The sequence below is a fragment of the Phasianus colchicus genome, chromosome 2 (genome assembly GCF_987193195.1).
Source record: "Phasianus colchicus chromosome 2, bPhaCol1.hap1.1, whole genome shotgun sequence".
Lineage (NCBI taxonomy): Eukaryota > Metazoa > Chordata > Aves > Galliformes > Phasianidae > Phasianus > Phasianus colchicus.
The window spans coordinates 27543622-27571170 of NC_143437.1; the positions used below are offsets into that span (position 1 = coordinate 27543622).

A 27549-nucleotide genomic window follows, 5' to 3' on the forward strand; every position below is an offset into this window, starting at 1 on the left:
GAGAAATCCTCATCTCCGTGTTCCTTCTGTAAGGCTTGGCTTTGGAAACCCTTTCACTTTGCTTTCCTCTCCAGCACCTACTTTTTCTGGGTGGTTTCTCGGTAAAGAATCCCGTTAGGGGAAGGCTTCCATCTGAGTGTGAAAGTGCTGGGCTCCCCTCTTGTAGTCCCTCGGTTTTGTGAGCATCGATGTTGTCTTTCACGTCTCCTGATTGGTCTCCCTGTGCTTTTCAGAGTGACCATGCCAAAGCACACAAGTCCAAGTGAAAAATAACAGCCAGGCAAAGTACTGCAGCCTACAACAAAAGCATCCATTGGAAAGGCCAGCTCCCAAAACTTTCCTTACTTCACAATAAAGACGCTTGCTGAGGTAAAGAGCGCAACAGTTGCAGAAGGTCAGGCAGTGCAGGAAGGTGCCCCAAAAGGGTCAGCAGCAATACAGGAAATGATGCTAGAGACCTCATAGTTGATGGGAAAGTAGTAACAAAGAAGTTTTGAGAATTCTCCCCTTGACCGGATGCAGGGCTGTCTAGGTTCAGATTGCTTCTGGAATGGAAGCTCAGCTAGCTGCTGGCTTCCCCTGTGCTGCCTGAAAATAACATTTCCAGGATCCCTGTGTGTCTGCTTCATGGGGACTTTGGTTACCTGAGCCCAGGGGACAGCTGTGGATCAGGTGCCCCAGCTGAATGACCTGGCAGAGGTGTGATGGAGGACAGGTGGCTGCAGCCACGGCCCCACTGAGTGTGTCGGTAAAGAGTCACTGAGCTGTGCTGTCTGCAGGGAACTTTTGTCCCAGCTCCAACCTGAACCAACCACGCTGCCTGTGTTACTGGGATATGAGGATCTGGGCTGGTGTAATGGACAACTGAACCCACAGCTGATGTCAGAGGTTAGTGATTGCTGGTTGGATTGATAAGGCTACCAAAGATGCAGATAGGCACCTCCAAGGATCTTCAAAACATGTAAATAAGTTAATGGACCTGTTGATTTCAGGGGCTTCCCAGCATCTCATTTGCCTTTAAGCATCTTTTTGGAAATCTTCTCAGCACTCAGCTTCATTTTTAGTCCAAGCATCTGAAAATATGACCCCTTGCCATTAGGAGTGTAGAACAAATGCAGTTTATCAGCATAAGGATGGAAAAACTCTCTCTCTCTTCAATAATGCTCTTAATTAAAGCGTTTCTCAGTGTCTTTGGACCTAATTCTCCACCTTATGCAGACAACTACACTATGCCAAATGGGTGCAAAGCACTGCCAATTTAGGTTTGATTCAATGCCCATTTGAGTTAATGGAAATCCTCCCACGGAAATCAATAGGATTTGGTTCGGGCCCCAAAGTCAATGGGGAATTCTGATTTCACAGTGTTTTACGCCCACGCTGCACTGCTATAAGCAAAGATACAACGTACAAAGGCTGGAAGAATTTGGAAAGGGCTCTGTGTGTGACTTCTGGAGTGGGCTGTAGCCTAGGCTACTGAAGCAATGCATTGCGCTTAAGACTGTCCAGTGAGGAAGGCTTAAAACAAATCAGTCTGAGTTTTTCCAATTGGGTTTTTGAAGGGCTTTTACTTTTTGTAAATATGCTCTTGAGTTGGTTTTTGTTGTTGTTGTTGTTGTCCCAGCCTGACAGAACATGCAGGCATCTTCTGTGCTTTGTTCTTGCTTCTCGTAACCACCAGAACCTGATTTGTGTCAGAAAAGATAATCCTTGCTGTATTAATAAATAAGTATTTGGTGTAAGGTGGGGGATGAGAAGGGCTGTTATTCTTAGCAGCAGCAATGAAATTTCAGCAGCTGATGACGTCAGTGCTAAAATGTCAGCGTGAAACAGACTGGAACAAATTAAGAGCGTAATGTCGTCACTGAGAGCCACGCTGCCCTCCGGAGGGACTGTGGCTGGATGCTGCAGATGCAGTTCAGGGGATGGGGTACAGAGGTTGCTGCTGGTTGCTTCGCAGAAGCCTTCAAAAAGCAACCACAGTCATCTCAGTCCCACAGAGGTCAAAGAAGATGCTATTTGAGCATCGCTGCCCATTTCGTGGCGTGAGCTCACAGCAAGGGAAGAGCCACATCTTTAAACCAGATTCCAGGAACCGAAACCAGAAGAAAAAATAAATACAATTGGCCATCTCCTAGTCTCTTAACAAACTGGGCTAAGTCCATCTCTGATGTCACTCTAGTGACTCAAATCAAAATGGAATTTGACCTGAGATGCCTCTTGTCATGATGTGCTGTTTAAAAGATGATGAGCTTGGAGCAGAGGTGGTCCTGAAACATTTTATTACTTAATTGGACTGTAGTATTGCATTCAAAGAATGCCTTCAGGCTACCCAAAAGTCTTGAAGTCAAGGTGTCCAGAGTTTTAATCAAACCTGCCAAAATTCCAGAACAAATGCACTCATGCTCATTCTCAAAAGACTCAACTTTGGGGTGTTTCTCGGCTAGTCATAGGTTGCATTGCTAGACCAAGTGCAGCCTGATTGTGGGGGCACAGGCAGTAGCTGAGAGGGTCACTTCAAGCCTGGCATCTCAGGGTCCCTTTGAGCCCTGCCTCTTCTTGGTCTTGCAGATGGACTGCCTTGTCTGCTGGGGCTGCTGGGCTGTGGGACAAGCTCTGGTCAGAGGAGGTAGGGATGGCTGTGACTTTCCTGCACAGAGTTCTGTGCTGCTTTGATTGGAAGCATGAAAAAAAGTGGAGATTTGCTGGGTAGTGTTTCTAGAAAACAGTATTGGTGACAAAACTGCTCTGTGTTGTTTCACCCCTTTCTAGAACTGCTGCAGAGCTGGATAGTTATAGCAGACAAGGGAAAATATGCTGAGACATATGTTTATCTATCAATCATGCCAGCTGCTTCTGGCATGCAGCAACCGGCTGACCACAGTAAGGAAAGGAGGATGTAATCAGTTAGCAAAGGCACTCCTTTCTCAGCAAAGACGATAAGGATTATTGGCAAACCCACAGAGAGTTACGGGAATAGAGGAACTGGTGTGCTGAAGTCACTTCCTATCACTTGGGAGTCCCTGTGCTTGGAGTATTGTGTTTGCTTTCCTATTATGGGTCCCAGAGTTGTCTGCATTCATTCAGACTTTACAAGAGTACTCATCCTGCCTCAACAAACAGAAAGCTCTCTCAGAGAGATTACCTCCATCTTTTATTTGGTTTGGGGGGGAGGATCCAGACCAACTGTGAGCAGTGAGAATAGTTCTTCGCCACAGCTGCACACCAGCACAACACCTTCCTGAGGAGAGATTTGCCAAAAAAAAAAAAACAAAAAAAAAAAACAAAAAAAAACCCACCATGAATTAATCAATGCAGGGAAGAGATTTGTGCCAACAGAAACACCCTTTTGCCAACACAAACTGCACTGCCACTGGAGGGCTGGCTGGGCACTATCAGTAACCCCACTCTTGTCAGCATGGGGCCCCAGCTTCACTGATGAGGTGCTGCACGGGCAGGCAGTGCAGGAGGTTCCTAGCCAGTGAGATCACTCTAGGCTTTGCACCTCTATGCTGAGGTGAGCCCCTGCTCCCTCATTTCTAAAGGAAGCAACAGCTATTTCAGCTGCACCTGTATCAACACAGAGTCAGTACAAGCTGGGTGTGAAGTCCTGCAGACACAGCTGGTCACTGACACAGCTTGTAGAAGAGAAGAAGGTCTGCTCTACTACAGGGCATGGTCAGTGTAGGTCTTGCTGTGCACAAAGGCAGCTTGGAGTTAGCTGGTGGCTTCTCAGCGTCTTGCCAGCAAGCATAGTGAGAACTCCTGCTGCAGCTCTGCCTGCCACTAATTGCAGCCTGGCACTGAGGCTGGCAGAGTGTTTCTAAATCAAAGCTTCTTTACCAGGAATGCGGGAGAGTGTGGGCGAGGAGAAGGCAGATGAGGAGCCAAAAAGGAGCGTGTTGTCCTACTGTCAGCATCACAGGTCTAAAGATGGGCTCAGTAAAAGCAGGGGAGACAAAAGGCTGAATGCCGCCTGCACTGCTTCTCATCTAGACCGGATTTCCTAGAACTTGGTTTGGGAATATAGGAATTAAATGTCCACACAAGGAAAAAAAGACTTCTACTTTTTTACTTGATATTTTGGTGTGTGTATGAAACTGATCTCTAACATGATTTCCTGGTAGACTGTCAGGGGAGGAAGGATGAATCTTTTCGGGATGTGTTTATAAATATCTGCCTATAAGTTAAGATTTGTAGGCAATACAGACCACTGCAGGAGACCCAAGCTGATCCATGATTTCTGCAATCTCATCTGAGAGAGCAAGTGAGTGATTCCATGTGGTAGAGACATACAGCCCATGACTCACAGCCCTGAGTCACAGCACTGGGACACTTCAGTGTTCAGAAACACTAGTAGTGACAGAAATCAGGATGATGAGCAAGCAGCTGTTACTCATTCTCAGCTGGCCACCGTAAGCATGTTTGTACCAGCCAGTATGGCTCTGCCTCTTTGTCTCCTCTTGCAGACCTGCAGTCATCTGGATAGCGTGGTGACATAGCTCACTTCACATTTGCCTCTGGGCAAGAGATGATCAAGTCTAGTCTCTGGCTCCCAGACTGTCCTGCTTGACTCTATTAGTCTCAGCACAGAGCTATCATGGTAATTTTCACTTCAGATTACTTCTTTCATCTCTGGACATCAGCTCACATTACAAACATGAATGCATCGATCATCACATGGGGTTAAAAGCATCTGTATCCCTATTTATAGCTGAGGCACTGAGCAGGTATACAACTCACTTCTAACGACAAAGGAGATTTGCAGCAGAGCCGGGACAGAAGAACAGGAGATGTTACTTCTCCTAATCGCCTGCCACTGAACTCTGTGCTCTGTGGCATTCATCTCTTCCTCATGAAGTGGCAGTTCGGATAAGAACGAGTGCCCAGGAAGTTGCCCTGTTTATTCAGCCCTTGAATGCCTGTGGAGCTTTTTCACTGAATTCTTTTCATGAGCATCAGCTTTGGTGCGGGAAATGATTCTGAGAGACAAAGACTTGGTTGTGTGTGTGCACGTGTGTGTGTGGTTGGGAGAGGGGAAGAATAAAAAATATATTTCCAGATGGTTGAAAGGATGCATAGCACTTTGCTATTGGCAAAAACAAGCCCTTTCATTTTCAGGATGTGTAAGTCACAGAATTGCAGCTGGAAAAAATAGGCAGAAAGAGAAGCAGTGAGGTAAAAATAAGAATCACAAATGAAAAATAAACCAGCTGATATTTGCAAATCTAACTGCTTCATTTTTATTTAAATGGGAAAAATGCACTTGCTGGGGAGGATCTTTGCAGAGCAGGTCCAAATTCATATCACTGCATTTTCTTGTTAGCTTCTTTGCTTTGCATTCCCAACTCCAGCCTCACAGGAAATTCAGTCCCTGGCAAGCTTCGGCTCCAGACAGGAAACGTCCTGAGGAATTTCTTCCATACAGGTACTATATTTGCTTGGAGGGATAGCACGGTGGAGATATTTACCACAGTTGAATTTAACTAGCAGAATATTATTGCATGTTGATTGAGTTGCTGGGAGTGATCTCTGTCTACAGCCACCAGCATGCTGTGTTTAAACAAATTGCGCTGCTCTGCCTGCCTGTGGGAAGATATGCATCAGAGCTGGGCCTGATTCTCCATCCCCTGACAGCAGCATGTCCCAGCTTATGTCAAAGATAGTCACTGAAGCCAGAGTGTAACAGAGAATCAGGTTTGTGCAGCAGGTTTTTATCACATGACAAAGCTGGTCCTGTGCTATTTGCCCCAGACTGACCTTTTGATAGGAGTGCCTGTGCAAGACTGCTGGCTGAGGCATTTTGCTCACTGGTGAAGAAAAGCCCTTTTTTCGCCTTTGCACTGAGGGGACCAGGTACAGATTGGCTTGAGAACCATGCTGTCATTCAGATGAGCTGGAGGTGCCGGGTGTGTCCCAGCCACAGGCCAGCCTTCCTACACCCCTTGGGGCTCCCTTTGCACACTCTCCCACCTTTCTCCACAAGTTCAGAGCAGGCTTGTTCTGCTTATTAGTCCAGAAGAGATCATATTAGTCTGAAAAACAAGTGCCATCACTTGGTGCTTTTCGGGGTTACTTCAGCACTGTCAATGACTGGTGATGTAGTGTGTTACTTCCTCATGCACCCAAAAGAAATATTCCTTCCTTAGCAAAACTGCGAGCGCTTTCCTGTCTTTAATATAGCTCCCAACGTACAAGGTATATAGAAAAAAATACTGATCAGTCTGTGCCACAGTCTCCCAAGAGAAACGTGAGGGATTCATTTATATGGCTGGGAACAGTCCTGAGCTGGCAAGGAAATGGGCTGCATTACCCATCTCAAAGATCTGTGATTCACTACAAATACACAGAACAAGCAGGGAAATGTGCAGTAACACGCAGTGGTACTTCGCCTACTATTACAGTGCAGCCTCCAGCCAGAGACAACCCAGCCACATTTATAGGTGTGCTCTGGGAATGAGCTTTTTCTGTGGGGAGCAACGAAAGACAGACAAGCGCCTTCAAAGCCTTAAATGTCTCTATTCAACCCTGCCAAGCCATGGAAACCTAACTGTGTGCACTGCTGCAGTATGGATATTCTGTTTCTGGGGCAGGAAGCACAAGTGCAGATCCTCCCACTTAATGCTATGGGGAGAAGAAAAGATTTACAGACTCCCCTGCAGTGTTAGAGAAAATACAGCTTTGGCCTTTAGTGCCCTTTGTTACATAAACACAAGTAGCACAGACATATTAATCACCCTGCCACTGAGGGAGGAACAGAGCAGCAACCTCAAATGCCACCCACTCCCCATTCTCGCTCCCATTTGATGTTGCTATTTTAAGCTACACATTATTTCCTGCTGTGATTTTATTTTTTTTAACCCAGCTTCTAATTCTGGCTCTGAGGTAAGCTGTGACATACGTACCCCTCCTCTCCCCCTCCTCTCCTTCCTCCTCCCTCTGCACCCACGTCCTCTTTACTGCTGTCTTTTAGAATCTTTCTCTCTGCACCTTGTAAGCAGCTGGGTCCCAGGGGTGAATTGTTTGCCCAGAAAAAAAAAAGAGAAAGGAGACCTATCTTCTTCCTGCTTTTGGACTTTGGTGTAAACAGTATTGGAGCCATGGATTGCAGGGCAGAGCACTGTCAAAGTGCTATAGCTCCCTGCTTGGAGGGGATGAAGATGCAGAGAGAATGGTCCTGTGGGGAAAGGATGATAGGCCACAGCCATAGCTGTGCTCATCTGATGAGACATGTCTCGTCCCAGCAGCATCTGCTTTGTAGCACAGAACACACAGAGGTCTGCACAGGTTTTCTTGTCTGAGCCTGTTTCTGCATGCAGGTGGCCAGCAGATTTCTAGCCCCTAAATCAAGCTGCCTCATCCCACTGGCACCAGATAGCAGCCTGGGCCAGAGCAAGTGTGGAGCCTGCAGTCTCAGCAAGGGCCTGGAGCAGTGGGCACTGATAAGAGTTCTGCCTTGCTAAGTTTGAGCCCTAGGAGAACATCTGAGGCCTGCTTATGCATCGCAGTGGAGGAACACTGCTGGTTTATCCTCTTCCACACCCTTGCCCCTTTCCTCCCTGCCAAGCAGCCCATCCCGAAAACTTTCTCCTCCTGGATGCTGGCTGCTGCTAGCACAAGACAGGCTGGGCCTTGTTTCCAAACCCAGGAAAATGGAGAGGACCTGGCTGCGCTCAGCCAGCTCCGATGTATATGTTTCACACAAACCATCTCACACATTTCCCTTCCTGCAACTTGCTCTTGGGGTTGCTGCACGTGGCCCATGCCTGCTTGGTGCTTGTGATTCCACAGTGGTCTTTCTGAGGATCCCAGAGAGAGGCAGAGAGCAAGAGCAGGCAGCCCTCTGCCAAGTGATCTGATGTTAGTCACAGCTGCTGGAAGGCTTTGCCCAGGACCGTTATTTGTGTTTCCACATCTTGGCTCCCATGCTGGTCCCTGGAGAGGATTCACATCCCAGAGTGGGATGCATGCGAGCTTTTGCACATTTGCACAGTTGCTGATTTGAAGCAGTGAGGAGAGGACTGTAGCCTGGAGAGCCAGGCAACTGGCCTCTTCAGGCCAAGCTGCAGCCCTCCAATCCTTGCCTGCGAAGCACTGGCATTTGAATCGAACATGCTGATATCCAGTGGAGGGGAGGGAGGCGAAAGAGCCAGCATCACAAAATGGAGCGATCACACCAGAATAAAATGACTGGTTTTTTCCAGCCTACTGCATCCCCATGGGCAGCTATTTTAAAGTTTATTGCAGAATAGTTTATCCCACAACAGCAGTGCTAGAGAATTTCCCCCTGGAGACAAGACCTCAGAAAGGGTTCTAGTAAATTGTCTTCACAGAAAATCGCCCCACACTGGGGTGTCACACCCAGTGCTGCACAGGAGCCAGCCCACAGCTGACAGTGCCCAGCACCCTGGGGAGCTGTTTGATGAGGGTGGCTCCCCAGGGCCCAGTGCCTGCAGCGCAGCCGCTGCTGCCATCCACTTCTCAGCACCAGAGGAGGGATAAACTGCTGATGGGGCACCACTGCACAGGAAAGAAGATGTGCTCAGTTTATGCCAAGCATTACCAGCTTGCTGGCACCATTCACCAGAGGCCAGTGCTGGTATTGGCTCTGGTGGCCACTAGAACAATAGGAATACTGGGAAGAACTATGGTTTCCAGATAAAATCACTGTGGAGTAGGGGCAGCTTAGGCAAACTGGAGCAATAGGCCATATTGTTGTGACAGTCTAGGTATGTGATAAATAACCCATCTTAGTTTTTGGTTAGCACGGGTGGACTGAGTATTACAAAAATAAAACAAAACAACAAACAACAACAACAAAACACCCAGCAACAAGAGCAGAGTTTGCTTGATCAATCCTGAACATCCACAGCTGGGCACCTGGGAATGGTACGAGAAGAGCACATGGCTGACCCCTGCCTGTGCAGCCCTACAGTGGCCCTGCCTCTTACAGCTTGCCCCAGCTCACACAAGGCCGTCTCACCAGGAACCCTGACCAAACAGAGGCCCCTTGCAGCTGGTTCCCATTGCTCCTTATCTTGGCAGCTCAACTGTGGCTCATCCAGGTCAGCAAAGGCAGTTCAGGAAGAAGTTCCTGGCAATCTCCAATTAGATCTGCTCTGCCCAGGGCACTTCAGCGGGGCTTGGGCTTGCTCGTCTTTCTCATTCCACACAAGGTTTTATAAAAGCTGTGTTTGTAAACACCAGACTCCATCTCGCTGCCTCCAGGGCACTGGGCTGAAGGCCAGGGAGGGATCCAAGAGACGGCAGACAGTTTTAAGAGGCTATGGCGTCCGATCGCCGCCTGGGAGAGGGCACGCCTTGCAGTTAAAAGCCGCGGTGGCGGGAGTCACCTACAGTACCAGCAGGTCTCAGCACTATTTTGTGGCTCCCTGAGGCTGAGCTTGGCTTTTACAGAAATGACCTCTTTGCATGCCTAGCCAGCTCTGCCAGGATCCATAGGGAGTAAAGTTGCCTCAAATGTATGTATGAGACCAATGCCTTGTGATGATAGAACAACACAGTGGACATGTGTTTGCTTCTGACATGGTGCTGGTTAAATATTCACCTCCTCCCACCTCTCCTTCCTGCAGCTTGCTTTGGAGAGCTTGGTCGTGTACATGGAGTGTACACTTGAGTGCTCCTTTGTTACCAGGGAGGCAAGGGTATGCTGTGGCTTTGCATCTGGTCACTGATACAAGCCAAGTGATAAGTGGTCTGAGGGACCATTGGATAGGGTCTGTTGAAGCCTCCCAGGCTTCCTTTGCCCCAGTCCTTTGGAAAATTGGTCAGTTATTTGCCATTAATTGCCATCTTATAGCACTGTGATTTTGCGGAGCAATGACAAAGCCCTGCTGCTGAGGACAGGCCTGACCTGGTGGAGTTGGATCTGGGCCCACCTCTTTTCACCAACTGAAGCTTCAGTGGGCAAGGAAGACAAAGAGCAATCTCACCCAAGCACAAGCCTGAACCTGTCCATATGTCCAGAATTGCTGTTTTGCACACACTTCACCAGCAGGTACATTAAGACACAGATTTAGATGGAGCTGCAAAGCTTCCAGGCAGGTGAGAACCTGGTAAGTTTCTCATGATCTGGGCAGAGAGGGCAGCATTAACAGCCTGAGCAGAACTATGGCCATAGCCCAGACAGGAAGCATGATGTTTGCAGGGCAGTCTTGCCTGCACCTGAGCACATGCTTCATTGCACAGATGTAGCCTTCATGCCCTGCATCCTGTAGGCTTGAGGATGGGATGGCTCTGGCTTCCTGTGAGGATGACTCCATGTTGGATTCTTATGGCTTCACTGTTCCCAGAAGTGGGAAATCAGGCCTGGCTTGTGAGGCCAAGAGGGAGAGAAAAGCTGGTGGCTCCTTTAAGGGAGGAAGCCGAGAGGACTGTGAGGGAAGGGAGCTCTGGAAGCTGTGATTTTCTCTCAGTGCCTCAGGGGCTGGTTACTAAATTTGGTTACTGGGCTTAAATAATGCAGCATGGCAGAACCCAGTGGGTTTGAACATTGTCATATCCACATAATCCTCTCCTAGGTGGCTAAGATCTCTTGTTCTCTGCTGCTGCTATTTGCACAGGATTTGAATGCGATGTGAAACATCATCTCAAATAATTATAACTAGCAGAGAAGAGCCAAAGCTGCAAAGACCCATCTATTTCTGCTCTGCTCTGTCTATCTAAGTAATTTCTAAGGTGCCAATCACCAAATCATCCAAGCACTGTCTAATCTGGATCCAAGCTCCCTTAGTGCTCATGGAGGCTTGAATCTTAGCATTTTATGTGAGTCTATAGCTCATGAACAAGCATAGGGACAGGGCTTAATGCAGGCAAACAAACTTCCTTTTGTTGTTGAGATCTTTGTTATTCACTGACCAAAAGTCCAGTGGCTGGGGGATTCAAGACATCACGGTTGCTCCTGGCCCAGGAAGGATTTAATTCTCTTTCCACTATGTCAGGGAGGACAGGGGATGGCTTACCAAGGGAGGGCAGAGTGCCACGTGCCATGCCCAGCATGTAAAGTGCTATGTAGGCCAGACCTGGTAGAAGTAGCTGCATATCTATATGGCCTGTGCAGCTGCTGTCACCTGCATCAAGGCTGGATCCAACTCTGCAGCATGAAGACAGAAGGCCCTCTGCCACCTCTCTTGTAGGGCTAATCCTTCCCGTGTAGGGGCAAGGAATGAGCACAGGACAGGAGCCAGAAACCCAGCTTTACACCAGGTAGGAGAAGGAGGAAGAGAGTGATGTAACCATCTGTTTCTCAACTGACCTACTGCCACATACTTGTTGCAGATTGTGTGAAACAGATCAAGACCTGACAGATTACCACTCACTGCTAACATAGCAAGTGTTAACAGTAGTGAAGGGACTTACCATACAGAACATACTCATCTGGAATGAAATTGGATTATACTTTTCCTTCATTACCAGTATTTATTTCTAATGAGAACCTGCCAGGTACAGGCACTGCTGTTGCAGTGCAGTTACCTCCACTTCAATAGGCTGCTCTTAGGAGAAGGGTCTTTCATCTTCTGCCCAATCTCCCTAATCTGGCATGACACTTGACAGCAGGTTTTCATGGCAGAGGTTACTGGGAGAGAGCTTTCCAACCCCCATTTGTAAGCATTGCATCTAAGTCCTTACAGAAGCGCAGGTCCTCTCCATGCCTCCCTCACTGATCATCCTTATTCTCCATCCCCCTCAACTGCCAGAGTATTTTTAGTGATGTTGAATAAATGCATGTTAAATTTTTCTCCATTAGTGACATGTCAGAAATTAAAACGACATTAGCTGTAAAGCCTGCAGCAAAGCCAGCTTCATGTAGGGCACTTGTAGGCATGGTTGCCCAAGAAACTAGGAACAATGGTACCAACAGTGTTTTCCTTTCAATCCACTCATATGCCTTGCACACTCTTCCTATTCCTCTTTCCCCATAAATCATAATGCTACCTTCTTCTGCTATTTATTTACTAACTGCCCGCACACTTCCCAAGCTTTCTGCCTGAGAAGAATCTCCAGGTCACAATGTTTCATCCTCTGTTCTCACAGATATCATGTTAGACATCATGTTAGGCATTACTTGAGCCTCAGTATAAACACACAAAAACAGTTGGAATTTTTTGGCTCTTGCTAAGTTAACTGTATAGCAACTCCAAAACTTCTTCCATAGCTAGGACTTAGCAGGTAGGGACCTATGTATATCTGCAACTAGATTTTCCATCCATATCCACAACTGTGTTCATCTTCCATGCAATCTCCCCTCTTCCACATATGCCTTCTCCTCAGCTTTGTTTCTCTTAAGCCATGCCAGCTGTCAGGGACCCTACTCTGTTATTTCATCCCTATTTCTCCCTAGATATTCTACCTCTTCCCCATTGCTGTGTTGCTTCACCTTTCTCCTATCATGTGCTTCTTCATCCCATTCTTATCATTACCCTTCCTATCCTTTTTCTTTTCTGTTCCACTCTCACTGTTTTCCAGTCTAATCCATCTTCTTCAGTCTGAAATGGACATCTCTGCCGTCTCTGGTGGTTCAGGCAAACAGCTTGCATCCTCTCTGAGTTGCCCAAGGCAGGAGCTTGCTCTCCTTTGATAGTGCTCCTTCAGGTACCTGGTATGGATCAGCTTACATAGCTTAACTGGAGGAGATCAGCTCAAAACCTCTGTTACAAAGGAGCTGTGGATAATGTATGAGGTGAAGCTTAAGGTAGAAGATGCTGAAATACTACAGCTATCAAGCAAAAATATTTATAGCTGTGAACTGCAGAGTGACTGATTGTGCAGAGTGGGAAAAAACTGCCATTAGGGAAGAGGGAAATAGCAAAACAAACATCCCCTTTGGATGGATAGTTAGTAGCACACCCATAAGATTAACACTGATTATACCTCCGAGTTAAGAAGCAAGATACTGTGTTGTGTTCATTAATCAGGTGAGTTCTCAATTCACAGTTGCTTCTCCACAGGTATCAGGTGAGACATCAGGGCTGGCATTCTCAATGGCATAAATTTAGGCAGACTTATCCTGAGGCCTTGCTCTTCAAATTATTTAGACTTCAGGCAGCTGACATTATTTGAACGCTTAAATCTTTGTAGGCTCCAACTGACTACAAAACTGCAGACTGCCTGGTTCAAATCTAGTTTATGTCAGGCGTGATGGATAAACGTTACTGTTAGATATTTGCATGATGTCAAATCTTTCCCAGAGGCTGGGTCATTCTGCAGATCCTGATGTAGCCTCTTTTCGGCCATTGCTTCTGAAGGAGCAGGTGATAACCCATGTCAGATTCTTAATAATGGCTTTGACAGACTTTTGTGGAACACAGATTGTTTTATAGCTATTAATTCGTTCAGACAAGCCAGCCTGCTGCTTGATGTGTGTTTTGTTTCACTGGGGGGGGAGGGGTTGGGGACATAGGGAGAATTTGGTGCCTTTCCCAGACTTGCACAATGGCAGGCTTGGAAATAAGCCCCGTGCAATTCCAGTTGCTCTGAGTTGCAAGCATTGACTGCTGGGCTACTCACTTTTTATTGTAGTGATGGAAGGACACGCAGAGAGCAAACTGTGGCTTGAATGCTGTCACACTGGATGGAGATGCAGTCAGAATTCAGCAACTGTGGGCTTTTCATAACAGTTCTTGAAGTCACAGTTTTCCCAACATTTGACAATGGTAAGCTTTGTACACGGATAAGACTTCTGTCTTCATACAAGAAATCTGTGGAGACAGAAGCAGGAAAAAAATATTGAAGAACTTGCTTCTTCTACCAGTCTCCTGCTTAATGACCTACCTCAAGAATTACATTGAACCCTCAGACCCTTCCTCCAGGTCAAAGCTTCCCAGAGGGAATAGAGATAGATATCTTAATAATGGAGTAGACTCCTTCCTCAGACTTGCAACCAGTCCTTTATTAATGACAGGATCTGATACTCTTCTCCCTCCCAGTTCAGCACCTTTAATCTCTCTGGAGTCAAACCAAGCTTCTCTGATCTAAGAAAACAAGAGACCAGCTTTCCCTAGCAAATCTTTGAGCTGGAAGGAATGACAGCTCTGATGCTAATGCTCTTCTCACTGTTTTACACCTAAAGCACTCTGCCATCAACCTGGCAAGCCAAGCCTGTGGTGGGGATCAGGCTGTGCTCTTTCTGCCTTATGCATCTTGCTGAAAAACAGCAGACAATTTGGCTGGAGGTTCTTAAAGCTGGATCACACCCTAACTACCTGGAGATAACAAGAAGCCTATAGTGCTGTCAGCTTTTCTCACATTTTGTGGGTTGCTGTACCTCTTCCATTCATCAGAGTGTAGTGTCCAAAAGTTCCCACCAGTCCAGTTCTCCTATCATGTGAATATACAGGAAGGAAAGGCAACTACAGGCCTGCTCTTATACTGCGGGTGCAAACTCTTAAGGAAACCAGAGGTCTTTTTCAAACAAAAGGAAGAATCCTGAGGTCCCAGCAGCGTGCAGAGGATGTCAAAACTAGAGAACATATTTAGTGGGTGTGGGTCAAGAACTTAACGTAGAAGCCATTACAAAGCATGTCAAGGTATTTCTATGTGCGTATAGGGAGAGATTTTACTACCTGCCTTTCTAGCCTGTTCCATGCTGTAGTATTGTGCAGACCTGACTTACTATGTGCTGTTATGGTTGTGAAGGTAGAGCACAGCTGGCCAGCATCACTTAATGATAATCATGCATCAGGTCACTGGGGGGGGGGGAGGTGCTGGAATTTGCAGAAAAAGGAGCACCTGAGATATGATTAAAGCCTTGTGCTTTCAGAAGGGCCCAATCCAGGAAGTCTTTAACAAGTTGCTTTAGCAAATCTTGTACCTTGGTAGATCTGCTGGAGTGACAACGATGGCTGTGGATGCAATCTTTTACCACTGTTGTTGCTGACAGAATAAAGATGAGCTTGCCTTAAAGTTTCAGGTAAGGCTGCTGGGGAAAGCCATCCTGAGAGGAAGATTCTAGCTGCCTGAGAAGCAAGTAGCAGAGAGTGTTGGCAGGCATAGAAGTGCTTAAAACCATTTTATTACATGCACAGTGCACCTAATGCCTTGCTCCCCAGGGAAGAGCATCAAGATAACTGTCAGTTTATCTGGCCCCTGCCCTTGAATGTGAATGTGCCTAAAGGCACTAGGGGCTTTATTTCTGTGTTGCGGATTGTTTTCTTCCGACTCAATTGTGTTTTCATTTTAGATGCCTCTGGCTGCTTTTGATGATTCTCCTCTTTTGGTCTCTCAGTTGGGCAAACTATGATTTGCCACCTTTCCTTATTCCTTTCCTACATCTTTGATGGTACAAGAAAGCCTCTGGATGTTTCTCTGTTTGTGTTTCGCTCTCTATAGTGTTGTGTCTAATGTGCTAGGAAAATAATGCATTAGTCCTTCTGAGTCTTACCCAATAGCAAATAAAACATCTTGTAGGGAATGTTCAGCAAGTAAATGCAAGGCATAAATGTAAAAAGGATCAGTTCATTCTTCATATTTCTCAGTGTCATAAAGACAAAGGTATTTCCATTTCCCTCATGATAAAGCTATCGGCCGTATTTATTTTGTACTCTGTTCATAGGTGACATGTTTTATCTGACTATTTCCAAGAACCTTGCCAGTGCTATTTATTTAAATAAATCTCACATTGCTGCTGTGCAAAAGGCATTTTCCTCCATTTTGCAGATGGAGGAGCCAAGGCAGTTAGAAGCTAAGTAGCTTTTGCAAAACTACATACTTTCTCAATAAACCAGCATTGAGAAAGAGAGCAAGAACCTCTCAGCCCTGACTTACACCTTCATTGCCTTAGTTAATGGTGTGTTCTCCACCTCTCGTTAATTGGCATTCTGATTTTACTTGAGGTTATTATCATAAAAAGATCCAATTGTCGTTTTAAACAGATGTAATTAAAACACCTGCCAACATAGTGACCTTCATCAGAATGTTCCAACCCTGAGCAGGTGGGTCAGGTGCTGCCCTACTGAAAATAATGAGGTTTGGAGATGAAGAAAGGTGACCAAGGATTTGGAAAACGAAAGCTCGCTCTGTAATCCAGATTTAAAAAAAAATTTTTCTTTTTTTTATTCTTATAGTCTTGTTCCTTGTTTTAGAGAACATCACACTCATTTGTTTTCTCCTCTCAAGTTTCCTAGTGTTTGGAAGGAGGAGGAGACACTGTGCAGGCTTGTTGGCCACTGCAGAAGTGACAGCTTGGTTACACGTGAGTTTTACGCAGACCGGGCTGCATCCAGGAGTTTGAAGAACACTGATTCAACTGACTTTTTTTCCTCTCTGTTAGTTTATGCTGTCAAGTGACAGCATAGGGACTCTGAAGGCCCTTTTCAGTAAGGGAAATGAAACAGTTTTAGTAGGAAAACAAAAGCTGGGACTGATTCTGTACTGAGCAATAGTACTAATGTGTCTTTCCTGGAAAAATCCCTTTCTGCCATAGGTGGTGGCCTGAAGACACTGGTGGATGGAAACTGTAGCGTTTCCAGTAACCCAGCAGGATTCGGTGGGTGGAGGAAGGGGAAGGAACTCGGCAAGCCCTGACTCTGGGAAAATCTTGGCAGGCGCTCACATACGCAGTCTTGCAACTGGCCTCGATGTCTCAACTTTTACAAGAAGGGGTTGCACCACAGCAAAGGAAGTCTGTAACAGGATGTACCTGCACCTCGGATCTGTGTGCTTTGTGGTGGGAAGGCAGCTCAGTGCCACCGCCCTACTGTCGTGAAGAGAACCTAGAGATGCCCTCTTCCCACCACCGGGATGGGCTCCTAGCTTTCCTCGGGAGCTGCAGGCTCCAAAACAGGCGGGCAGCCGCCGTGGCGGGACGCCGCGCCCCGGCGGCCGTTGGAGCCGTTGCTCGGGTCTCGTTGATGCGCGCTGCTGCTGCCCCCTGACGGGCAAGTTGAGAAACGCCGCCGAGGGGAGGGCGGGCGGCGGGCGGCGGCCAGAGGCGCCGGGAGGGATTTTGTGACAGGAGGAGATACGCCTGGGTTCAGGGCTGAACAAGGCAGCCCACACCAGCCTGCAGCGGAGGTTCCCCAAGCCATGTCGGTGCCATGTCAAGGCATGGGCTTGCCAAACCCCGGCTGCGAAGCACATTTATACGTGCTTTGAGTTACAGGCTGCCCTGCCTGCCTGTGTGTATGACTGAGTCCTTGCAGCAGTTCCTGCTGTGCTACCGTGGAGCAGCTCATTTCCTTCTGACTCAGCTTGGTCAGTCACGGAGTGCATTGCTCTGGCTTTAGGCTCAGGCCCTTGCCACTCTCCTGAGGTGCTCGCTCACAGAAGAGCTCTAGGCTCATCACTGCTCCTGGGATCTGCTTGCCCTTGCACAGCGTGTGTGTAAAACTGTGCTGCAGAGGTCCGCAGCAAATCTCAGAAGTGGAAGCACTCTCCAGGCAAACACCTCTAAGCATGGAGGAGTGCATGCTCCAGTTGTGAAAATGAGTGTGAAAATTCCCCCCCCCCCATCTCCCCCGTTTCCGGTTATGCAGAACAAAATTGTAGTGTCTGGAAAGATAGAAACTCAAGGTCAATGTGGAAGAGAGGAATGAAGACACTTGGAAGTTGAGATTACTAGTCAGCCAGCAATGTGAACGCCTCTCTGACGTGCTCATGCCAAGAAATCCTTCCTACGTAGACAAAACTTGGTACTTATAAGTATACAGTTTAAGTACACAAAATTCCACAGAAGTATATATAGATAATATGTAAGTGTATATATACATACTCTATGTGCATTTGACAGGGATTTGGGGGCTACATCTGTACTAGCAAATGTTCTGGGACACTACATCTCAATCGTCTATGAAGTTATAAGCTGATTCCTAGGAATTTATTCTCACCATAGTTTTGGTCTGTGCCAGTTTACTCTTCAAAACAATTCCCAGACAAGGTTCAGGGAGTTAGTGTGGGCCAGGGGCCGTTCCCAATAACCACTTTGGATCCAAATGCCTTGCTCGAAGGATAAAAGAGTTTAACGTTATAGGTGCAAGCCGTCTTGTGCCAGGGACCTCATTGCCAGAGAACAGTCCTAGGCATGTTTAAATTAGCGGTATAGACATAGTCTAGGAGCCCAAGGGATTAGGCAGGGTTTTAAGAGTTGCGTGCCTGGACTTAGATGCTTGATTTCTCCCAAGATCAAGCTTATGGGACATTGTGGGTGTTGTCTTTTTTTTGCTTTGTTTAGTGGACATAGGCATTAATTCTTTTAACTCTTCTATCATCTTAGCTGAAAATCCAGTTCTTCTGGAGATAATGGTCTTTAACTGTGTTTTTGTTGTTGTTGTTGTTGTTTTTTTTTTTCTTTCCTAAATAGCAGACACTCTTTGCAAGGTGAAGCAGCTTGTAAGTAAAAAGTGATATTATCGCTGCCATCGTGACAGTGGTATATAACAGAGTGAACTCTGTTTAATTAACACTTTTTTTTTTTTTTTTAATATATATTTTTAGGAACAAAGGTACCCAACACACAAGGCAAAAATAAAAACATATGAAACAGCAGTTTTTCAAAGGGTGTCTAATCTTCATCAGGCATTGTAGGAAACAGCTTCCTTTGCCTTCAGGTAAATTCTGGATATTATAAGATAATGCTAATTTTACTACATGAAATCAGAGGGACTAGCTAGATTTTGTGAAGGAACAGCGCTGCAAGGTATATTCAGTTATACTAATCTATACTGATCTGTGTGGTATAATCTCTCTTGGGAATTGTGCTATTGAGTTTTCACTATATGAACAGACTTGAGATTTTAGTGTTTCTGTGTTCCCTGAAGAATGACACAGAAAGGCTTAGGACAGATAGCAGAAAACCTATGTTAATATGGAAGAACATTATGTCTTTGCTAAGGATGCTTGTTACAGTGCTCCAAGTTGCACACTTTTTCTGACCCATCTGTCTGGTCTAATCATAGCTCTTTTCTCATAACTCTTTCTGGATGTTAACCTCTTATCCTGATTCTTACAATAACTTGATCATTATTTTTATCAGTATAGCCACCACATTAGTATTTAAGTACATGGCCAGGGCACAGTGATGAACGTTAACATTATTGTTATCTGCGTGAGTCTGGTAGGATTGCTACTATGCAGTGTATAAACATATAGTACCTGTCCATCCCAATCTGTGAACATGTATTGGGATGGCTCTGATACCACGGTGATGATTTGCTGTGACTGAAGCAAGGAACTGAGCAGAATTGTATTGAAAGCCTGTTTATCTGCAAGTCTAGGGAGTATCCATAGGCCATATAGGGTGCAAATTTAGCTGCATCTTCAGAATGCCTTTGGGAGAAACGTGAAGGGCTGAAAAGTGACTGAGGTTAACATCTGATCCTTTGAACTGAATCTGTCTGTCTCATTTTTTTTTGTGATTTGCTAGGTATGTACTAAGTGGGTCTCCCAGAGGCTGAATACTGTGCACCTGCTATCCATGCTTCTTCATGGTGTGCGAACAGGCTGATTTGGGGGATCCAGTGTTATGCATCTGGGCACATCACCCATCTAGAAGGGAGCCAGAATACAGCCGAAAAGGAAGTTTTTCAAAAACAAGCTTCATAAAATTACTCATTAATTCCCCCCGTAAAATTACTCATTAATTCCCCCCCGGAATGCTGGCCACAGTGTAGAAGCTACAATGGAGGGAATTTGTTTCTGCATTGCCTCATCTGTATGCAATCAGGATGTGTAGGTGATACTTATTTTTCTCCTAGACGGCCAGGAACATGGTGGCAGAGTGTGTGTAGCTATAGTGCCTCTCTCATGCTCCTGAATGACAAGAGCTCATGCTAGAGTGGGATTTGGTGGCAGGCCTGCTCCTCTGGCTCTTGCACTGTCCTTGGGCTTAAGCACTGAGGAGGGAGCGTGTGGAGCCTGGGACTGTTTCCCTGGCTGGCTGTGTGGGAGACACCCAGACCTTTGGCTAATGAAGCTCAACTTCCTGCTAGATGCTTGTATATGTGCACATCAACATAAGGCTTTACTGCTATGTGGTAATCCCACTTCCTGCTCTTAGCTCATGTGAGCATAGAGGAAGACCTGGGAAAACCCCAAAAGCAACTGAGGCTCTGGCTCAGGTGTATCTCGCTTCCTAAAGGGGTTCTATTTCAAGCGTGAGCTGGTTTAGAGGCAAATACGTGGTCTCGTCTGCCCTCTAGTGAGGGTTATTATGTAATACAGGCAAAATAAGTACTTAGGCATTTAGTAAGTTTTTTCTAGCTTGTCTCTCCACAGATGAGGTTTGTAGGACAGGAGTAGTGATTGAGCAGCCAGCTCCTGCTTCTGTCGTGACAGTGCTTTTAGCACAGTTTGTAGCTTAGGAACAGGGAGACTTAAGGGAGGAACTTGCAGTAAAATTTCCATGACATCCCACTTTGACCCCTTTTCTGTCCCTTAGTCTTTGACCTCCTTTTCCTACCATTTTTAGTGCTAGCATGCCTGCATGCAGAGCTTGCTGCTTTTGATCCCACTCTCATTTCCTCCCTTCCAAGGCCGTGTTCATCCTTGTTTATACAGCCATGCTGCTTAGAGAACTGTTCTAGCTGGGATTTCTGGTGGACAGCGTGCCAAAAGCCATCCTTAGTTTTACAAACTGATATAAGTTTCAGTGTTTGGCCTTGGCTTCTAGGGAAGCCTGGGGAATGTGCAGCGTGCAGTCACAGAGTTCAGAAAGCAAAGTGTAGATGACATGCTTATGATTTACTCTCATTGCAAAAAGCTTCTAAAAGTCCATAGTGCTCTCCTGCCTTACTGAGTTCAGTGATCAAAGCTTATGAGGCAGAGACTCTGAGGACAGGTTGTCTTGTTCTGTTTCTCAAAGTTCCGTTTTCCTGGATGCTTGGACCCCTTCTGGATGGTTTGTGGCCACACACCCCAAGTCATGAAAGCACTTTTCATTTCTGCAGTTATTTTAAGGGCTGTTTTACTTCCGAGCCTTCCTCTGAAGATTCTGCTGTCTTGTCACTGCTGCAGAGGCCTCAAGCAGTATTTGTACGCCTATCCCCAGCCTTCTCTGCTGCTCTGAGAGCATCCCACAGCAACCTTTACATAATGAATTCAGTGGACACAGAGCTGTCTTCCTCACCTCCCATGGAGCCTGGCAGCAGCTGGAGATTAGATGCATGCAGGCTGCAAAGCAGCCCTGATAGTTCTATGAAGCTTCACTTGTGTCTGGCTGGTGTTTTCTGATAATCTGACAGCAATCTGAGTGGCCAGGCTTGCCATGAGGCACTGTCCTGCAAGCTAGCTCAGCTGGGGTGCCATATGGGTACAGCTGGACTGTTGCTCTCCTCACCAAAGCACCCTGCTCATGCTGGGATGAACTGCAAGGCAGCAGATTAGACTTGTTCCTCCTGGAAATACTTACTGAAATTCCTTTCTCTGCTGATTCTAACCTGGCTCTTTTTTTAACTTTCCTTGGGAGTACTAAAGCTGAGCAAAAATGCAGATCTAGATGGCATGCCAGCTATAGGAACTGGGAAACCTCTTTGATGTTGAAAGCTGTGTCTTGTTTATACACTTGGGATGAGCCCAGAGGCTGTCTGGGCAGTCAGGAAGTTCCAGAAAGGAATTTCCCCCCACATCAAACTAGCAACCATAATATTTTCTCCCTTCCTCTGCAGAGGCTGCATGTGCTCATTTCCTAGGGCTTTTGCTTAAGAGATTTCCTGCTTCTGTAGGAACATAAGCCCATTCTCTCTGATGCTGCCCTTCTAAGTACTGTAGCTTGATATTTCTTGCCTTTGACCTGAAGACTTCAAAGCTGAGGCAGCTGATGAGTTGGTTGGCCCTCTCGGTGGGGGTAAGATGAACCCCACAGAATATTTCATTTCTCTTTAGACTAACTGCTCCTTGCTAGGTGCATGACAGGGCTCAATACCACTATATGATCCCAGCTGGGGACTTATTAAGGTACTTGAAAAGAAAGACATCAGTGAGTTGCAGTGAGTGTATCTGGAGGAAAGAAGGTCAGAGATCCATTAGTCAGATGATGATTCTTCTTCTCAAGGGGTTAGAAGAAGCTATCTAAAGCAAAAGCCATCGCTTCTTTTTGCTTGCATTTCTGAGGAGCCAGGCTGTCCTGCTATCCTGATGCTTTGAGCTGGCCAAGATGAACCACTGCCTCTGGGAGTGCTGCCCATGCTTTCCACTGCCACGTAGGTATTATGAGGTCCCTTCCAGGCCCATTCACAGAGAATCAAATGTTTGTAGCTCCAGATACATAGTGGTGCACAGTGTAAACTGCAATTGCAATTCTGTTTTTCCTGGTTTGTAGCATATTCATCACACACTGACTCCAACTGGCACTGATGATTTGGAGGATGAGAGCAGGCATCAAGGGAGTTCTAACAGACCAGCAGCACTGTTGAAAATATTGTCTCTTTTTCTTACTGCAGTCATGTGGTCTATGCTGTCATGGTCACTGTTACTGTACCTAATAGTGGAGATCAGAAATTTCTGAACACTTTTCTCTTCAATTTCTCTTCTGCTTTTTTTCTACCTCTTGTACCAGACAAAAATGGCTTCTACAAAAGCATGCATCCTAAGTCCTTGCATGCATCAGACATGTAAAAGGTACCAGATACCTACTAGTGTCAGCTATGTCTCACCAGTCCTTCTTGACACTCCCTGAATGTCCAGAGTTTTTGCTTGACAACAGCCGACTCAGTCTGGGGATAGATTTGCTATCTGATTTGTAGCTGTTAGATAGCGGTGGCCAGTTTCCACTCATGGGTGCCTGTAAGCCTCAGTAGAGGGAGTCCTTTGTGACTGCCTGTGGGATCTTTCTCAATTGTTTGCCCCATGCTCATGGTTTGAAGACCACAGTGACAGAGCTTAGAGAGCACTTGTGTACGCTGCAGCTTTATCCCTGCAGCAGACTAAATGGTGTTTATGGTTTGTAAGGTGGAGATTTGACTTCCATAGACCTCTCTAAGGCAAAAAACGTTGCTCAAAGGCGAAGTCAGAGACAGTCCCTTCTGGAGGAGCCTACAGGCCAAGCAATTCACATGCTAAGAGGAGAAATGCCATGGTAGTTAGCTCAGGGACAGAGCTCAGTGGCCTGCTTTCTGCTGACACACACTGGACTGTGACTGAGGCAGCTGGTGGATGGCCCTGCTCTGTGCCACCATTCAAGTTGTGCCTGGCTTTGGTCCCATGTCTCTTTCCAATCTAGCCCTAGGCTCAGCTTTCATCCTGATTCTGCGTCGCTCTTCTCTTTCAGCATTACCCTTGGCAAACAGACGCACTTTCCATGCCCAGAGCTGGCTGTAGCTCTAGCATTTGTCTCGGACATCGCCCAGTTAGGGCATAAATTTAAAGGATGGATGGATGATCGTGTTGCTTTGTTGTTTTTTTTTTTTTCCAGCTCATCCCTCTCCCTCGATGTAATAAGTGGAGATCCCCAATAGATGGCACTTTAGCTTTTTCCCCGGCAGGTTTTTGCTGTTAGCACGGAGATGTTCAGGCTGCTTTGTGCTGATGGAGCACGGTCATGTCACAGCACAGGGAAGTGTGCGGGAAAAGGAGGCTGAAAAATGATTCACGGGCCAAGCAAATCCCCAAGTGATTTCCAAGGATAAAGCCAGCATCCTTTTCCTTAAGAGGAGGCTTGGCCAGGCCTAATGGGGCCTTCTGCACTTGCACATGTTTCTGTTCTTGCATCTTTACAGTGTCAGTGGTAGGCAGTCAGGAGATAAGCTGCAGAGGGTATTAAGTTGTCCTCCAGGTACAATGGGAAACACAGCTCGGAGGGAATCTATGCATTAAACTAATCCTTGCTGCACTGTCTTCACCCCTCGTAGCTTGTGTCTGGTCTGTACTGTCTGGTCATGAGAGCAATATCTCCAAGGCAGGGGGAAAGACATGGCACAGCAAAAGCAAGGCAGTTCTCCAGAAGTATCTTCTCCTGACAGCACCAGGCAATAATGTGTATGTACTGGAGGAGTGAACCAGGATTCAGGCTCAGCACACAGCTTCTTATCTTCTCCTTCACCACAGTACAACGCATTCCTGCAGAGGAAGCTTACCATTTGCCTCCCTTTGGCTTCTGGACTGGCCATCAGGAACTTAAATAGATCTTTGAGCAATGCTGGAGCTGGCATATGGGCTTGTCATAAATGTTATGCAAAGGCTTAGTCATGTTTTATCAAGTGGCCAGAGGAAACTCGGCCTCTTTGATTGGGTTTGAGATTTGGTTTGAACTCAGTATTCAGATCAAAAATCCAAGAGTGAGAAACCCACAGGAAGCAAAACCCAAGCAAACTGATCACATGAAATGCCTGGGAAACAAAAACACTAAATTTTGCATAGCTCCAGTAGTATGATCTATTGACAGACTAGGCTACAGTCTGAGATAGTCTGGGAGCACACAGCTGGTGTCCAAGAGATACAGCTTCTATTCATGGATGTTCCACAGTTTTCCTGTGACCTTCAGAAAGTCAAGTAAACTTCCATGGTTTTCATTTTCTCCATTAGAAATAGTTCTACTACTTACACCTGGAAAATATTTTGTTATCCTTTGGATATAAATTACTTGGTAATATTCTGCAACCCATGTATGCAGGGAGGAACACAACCTCCAGACTTCTCACAAAGCTTTCTTTCCAATGTGTGATGCAGCAGCATGACCTGTCTCCAGCTGCACATGTCAAGCCTTGTCACTGGGGAAAGGACAAATCAAGGGGAAAGAGGCAGTAGGTTGCAGTTCTTCTCTTTGCAAGGGCTTTTACTATGGACCTCTACTAAATTACCAGCTGCACGTTGCTGTGCCTTATTCAGAGGAGATGCTGGGTGCCATGGGTCAATGAGGAGCTTGTGATCTGCCAGTCAGCTGCTCCTGGCATTGTGGTTGTAGATCAGAGACAGCAGTACTTTACTAGCATGAGGAGTGAGGTTAGCTGGGGAGGAACTTGAGAGTGCAAACTTTTCTTGAGCCTGCTGGAACTCATAAATGCTTACAGAATAAAAACAAAACACTGGAAAGAGTATGTATAACTCAGGCCCAAAATGCTGGGGTGTACTTGAAGTTGGTGCTTCTGGCTATTTTTGTTATATAAAATAGGAAGCAAGAAAGAAATAGTTGCTCTGCAGATATCTGCTGAAGCATGGCTAGGCAAAGTTTGCAGAAGCAGAGCTAATACACGGAATTACAGTATTAGGTTCTTTCACATCACAAGTGCTGTGACAAAGCTTCACTAACATCTGGTTTTGCTGTTTGTCCATAGCAGCTCTGGCCTGGGAACAAGTTAAGCATCCTACCATCAAACCCACCAGGCTGCGGTCACTGCTGTGTTCTGCGCCTTAGTGGGATGGTGTGGGGTCAGGGAGAGACTGCGAGCTGTTTGTGGATGAGATGGAAAGTTCTGCTGTTCTGCTTTAGGCAGCTTCTCCTCTGCCATGAGACAAACAGCTGGAGTGCCTGTCTCAGCGTTTGAACACAGAGAGCTCAAATACGGGAAAGCTCTCGTATCCAGAAGTTTAAGATGACTGGACCACCAATAGGGTCATATCTCAAAGACCATTACAAGTAGAGCCAATGGCTCCGTGGCCTGAATGAGGAACAAACAATGTTCTGTGGAATTTGGCATTATATGAGGGAAAAAAAAGAAGAGAGAAAAAAAAGAATCTTCTTAAGTGATATTCATCAGGGCAAGAAAATGGTAAGAGATTCTCAGTTGCTTTCAGATGCGCCTTGATTATCAGCTAGCAGTCAGGAGTAATTCTTATCTAACAATAAATGTGTTATTGCATATTGATACAGAGGACTTCTGTTTTCATCTGGCATTTTATTCTCTCCTGTCAGGAGCAGGACGCTAGGGCTGGTAACACACTGTTACCTGTTTGCCTGTATCCAGGCAGTAAGGAAACCAGAAATACATAGAAGAGTGTATGGTGAACGATGTATGGTGACCTGGGGTCTTAAGGTTGGATGGGGATTTCAATTTGGCATGAAATGGGGGTGAAATAGGTAAAAATAATTCCTTGATACGAATGCAGAATTCAGACAGCAAATATGATATAACAAATGAGTTACTACTATTGCCAGCTTCTTCAAAGGCAGCACTATCCTAAAAGGCAGAAGGATTAGTCTCTGTCTCAAACTCTGTGCTTGTTGCAGACCTTAAAAAAAAATACTTTGTTATCTGGAGCTAAGATGAGTTCCTGTTCCTTAAAATGAAGACACTTTGTTTTGTTTTGTTTTTTCCCTTTCTTTCTTCCTTTCTTTCCCTTCTTTCCTTTCTTTCCTTCCTCTTTTTTTTTTTTCTTTTTTTTTTTTTTCCTGCAGTCAATAGTTTACAAATGCTCTTTCCTTATCTTGTTACAGGCATGCTGTCTGAGAACAGGGAACTGATATGCAAACCAGTCTGTGCTGCTCCAGAATTTGCACGCAAACTGAAAGAGAATTCCTCAAGGCTTCAGATTTTTTTCCAGGAAAAAGACTTGGACAAAAGGCTCTGGTGGCCCCAAAGGCCTGGCAGTGGGTGAGGCACAGAGAGTTTATCTCTGGCATGGAGCTGGCAGTGCCTAAAAGTCTGTTAGTGTTACTGATGGCCTGCTGGCCAGCACTTCTGGAAATGTTTTGGTGGCTTCCTGTGAGTTCAAAGGTGTTAGGATCATATTGGTCAGTCCCTGATAGCTTTTCTGACTGTTTTGCCAGGGAGGTGCTGGAGAATTGGCCATGGAAATGGAGCACCTTGCTATGCCTGAAAAAGCAATTGTTGCAGTTAAATAGCGGTGGTGCAGTAAGAACCTATGTCTTCCTGGTCCTGTGCTTGCACTTGCTGTTAGAAGAGGGTCTGGTGAATTTCCCTGCTACTTCACGCCTTTTGGAAACTGTCCAGGTGGCTCAAGGGTCTTGAGATGACATACACAACTACTCCCTGTGGATCAGGGCTTTGAATCGGGGGGCATGACAGGCAGCGCATGGCATCTAGAATGTTATCTTCCTGCTGTGAGCAGGCTGTGGGTGAGCATGTAGGACTGCTTCACAGAGTCACAGCATGGCTGAGGCCGGCAGGGAACTCGGGTCCACCTGCTCCAGCCCTAGCTCCAGCAGTGACATCCAGAGCAGGCTGCTCAGGAACATGTCTAGGCAGTTTCTGGAGATCTCCAGGGAGACTCCACAGCATCTGGACAAGCCGTGCCAGAGCTCTATCACCTGCACAGCACAGAATTGATTTCTGATGTTCAGAGCAAACCTCCCATGTTCCAGTTTGTGTTCATGGCCTCTTGTCCTGGCTCTGGACACCACTGAAAAGAACCTGGCTTTGGCTTCAATGCATCCTCTTCAGGTGTTCACACACATTGATGAGATTAACCCGAGCTTCCCGTCTCTAGGCTAAACGCTCCTCCAACCCAGAGGCCAGGAGGGCCCCGCAGCTGTCAAGCACTATGGGGCACGGACCCCGGCCTCACAGACCGCAGCCCCACTGGAGAGCGGCCCCGACGCTGCCCCGCGGCCGGGAGGGGGCTGGGCGCTGGGCCCTTTAAGCGGAGGCCCTGCCCCGGCCCGCTCCGACCGGCCAATGGGCGCCGCGGCTGCCGCGCCGCTGCCTG

General features: G+C 46.5%; 2 long non-coding RNA genes across 3 annotated transcripts; one reads left to right on the forward strand and one right to left on the reverse strand.

Annotated features, from left to right (window-relative positions):
• Window positions 1–2926: 2926 nt before the first annotated feature.
• Window positions 2927–16743, reverse strand: LOC116229727 (uncharacterized). Of its 2 annotated transcripts, XR_004167081.2 has the most exons (4): window positions 16655–16740; window positions 14828–14972; window positions 13525–13715; window positions 2927–3238 (listed from the first exon to the last, which is right to left on the reverse strand). It is a non-coding gene; the product is annotated as an uncharacterized LOC116229727 (long non-coding RNA). The 2 variants fall into 2 exon arrangements; XR_004167080.2 differs by lacking the exon at window positions 14828–14972 and having other exon boundaries at window positions 16655–16743.
• Window positions 14841–27434, forward strand: LOC116229735 (uncharacterized). Its single transcript, XR_016464084.1, has 4 exons — window positions 14841–14926; window positions 16132–17645; window positions 18448–18560; window positions 26318–27434. It is a non-coding gene; the product is annotated as an uncharacterized LOC116229735 (long non-coding RNA).
• The last annotated feature ends 115 nt before the right edge of the window (window positions 27435–27549 follow it).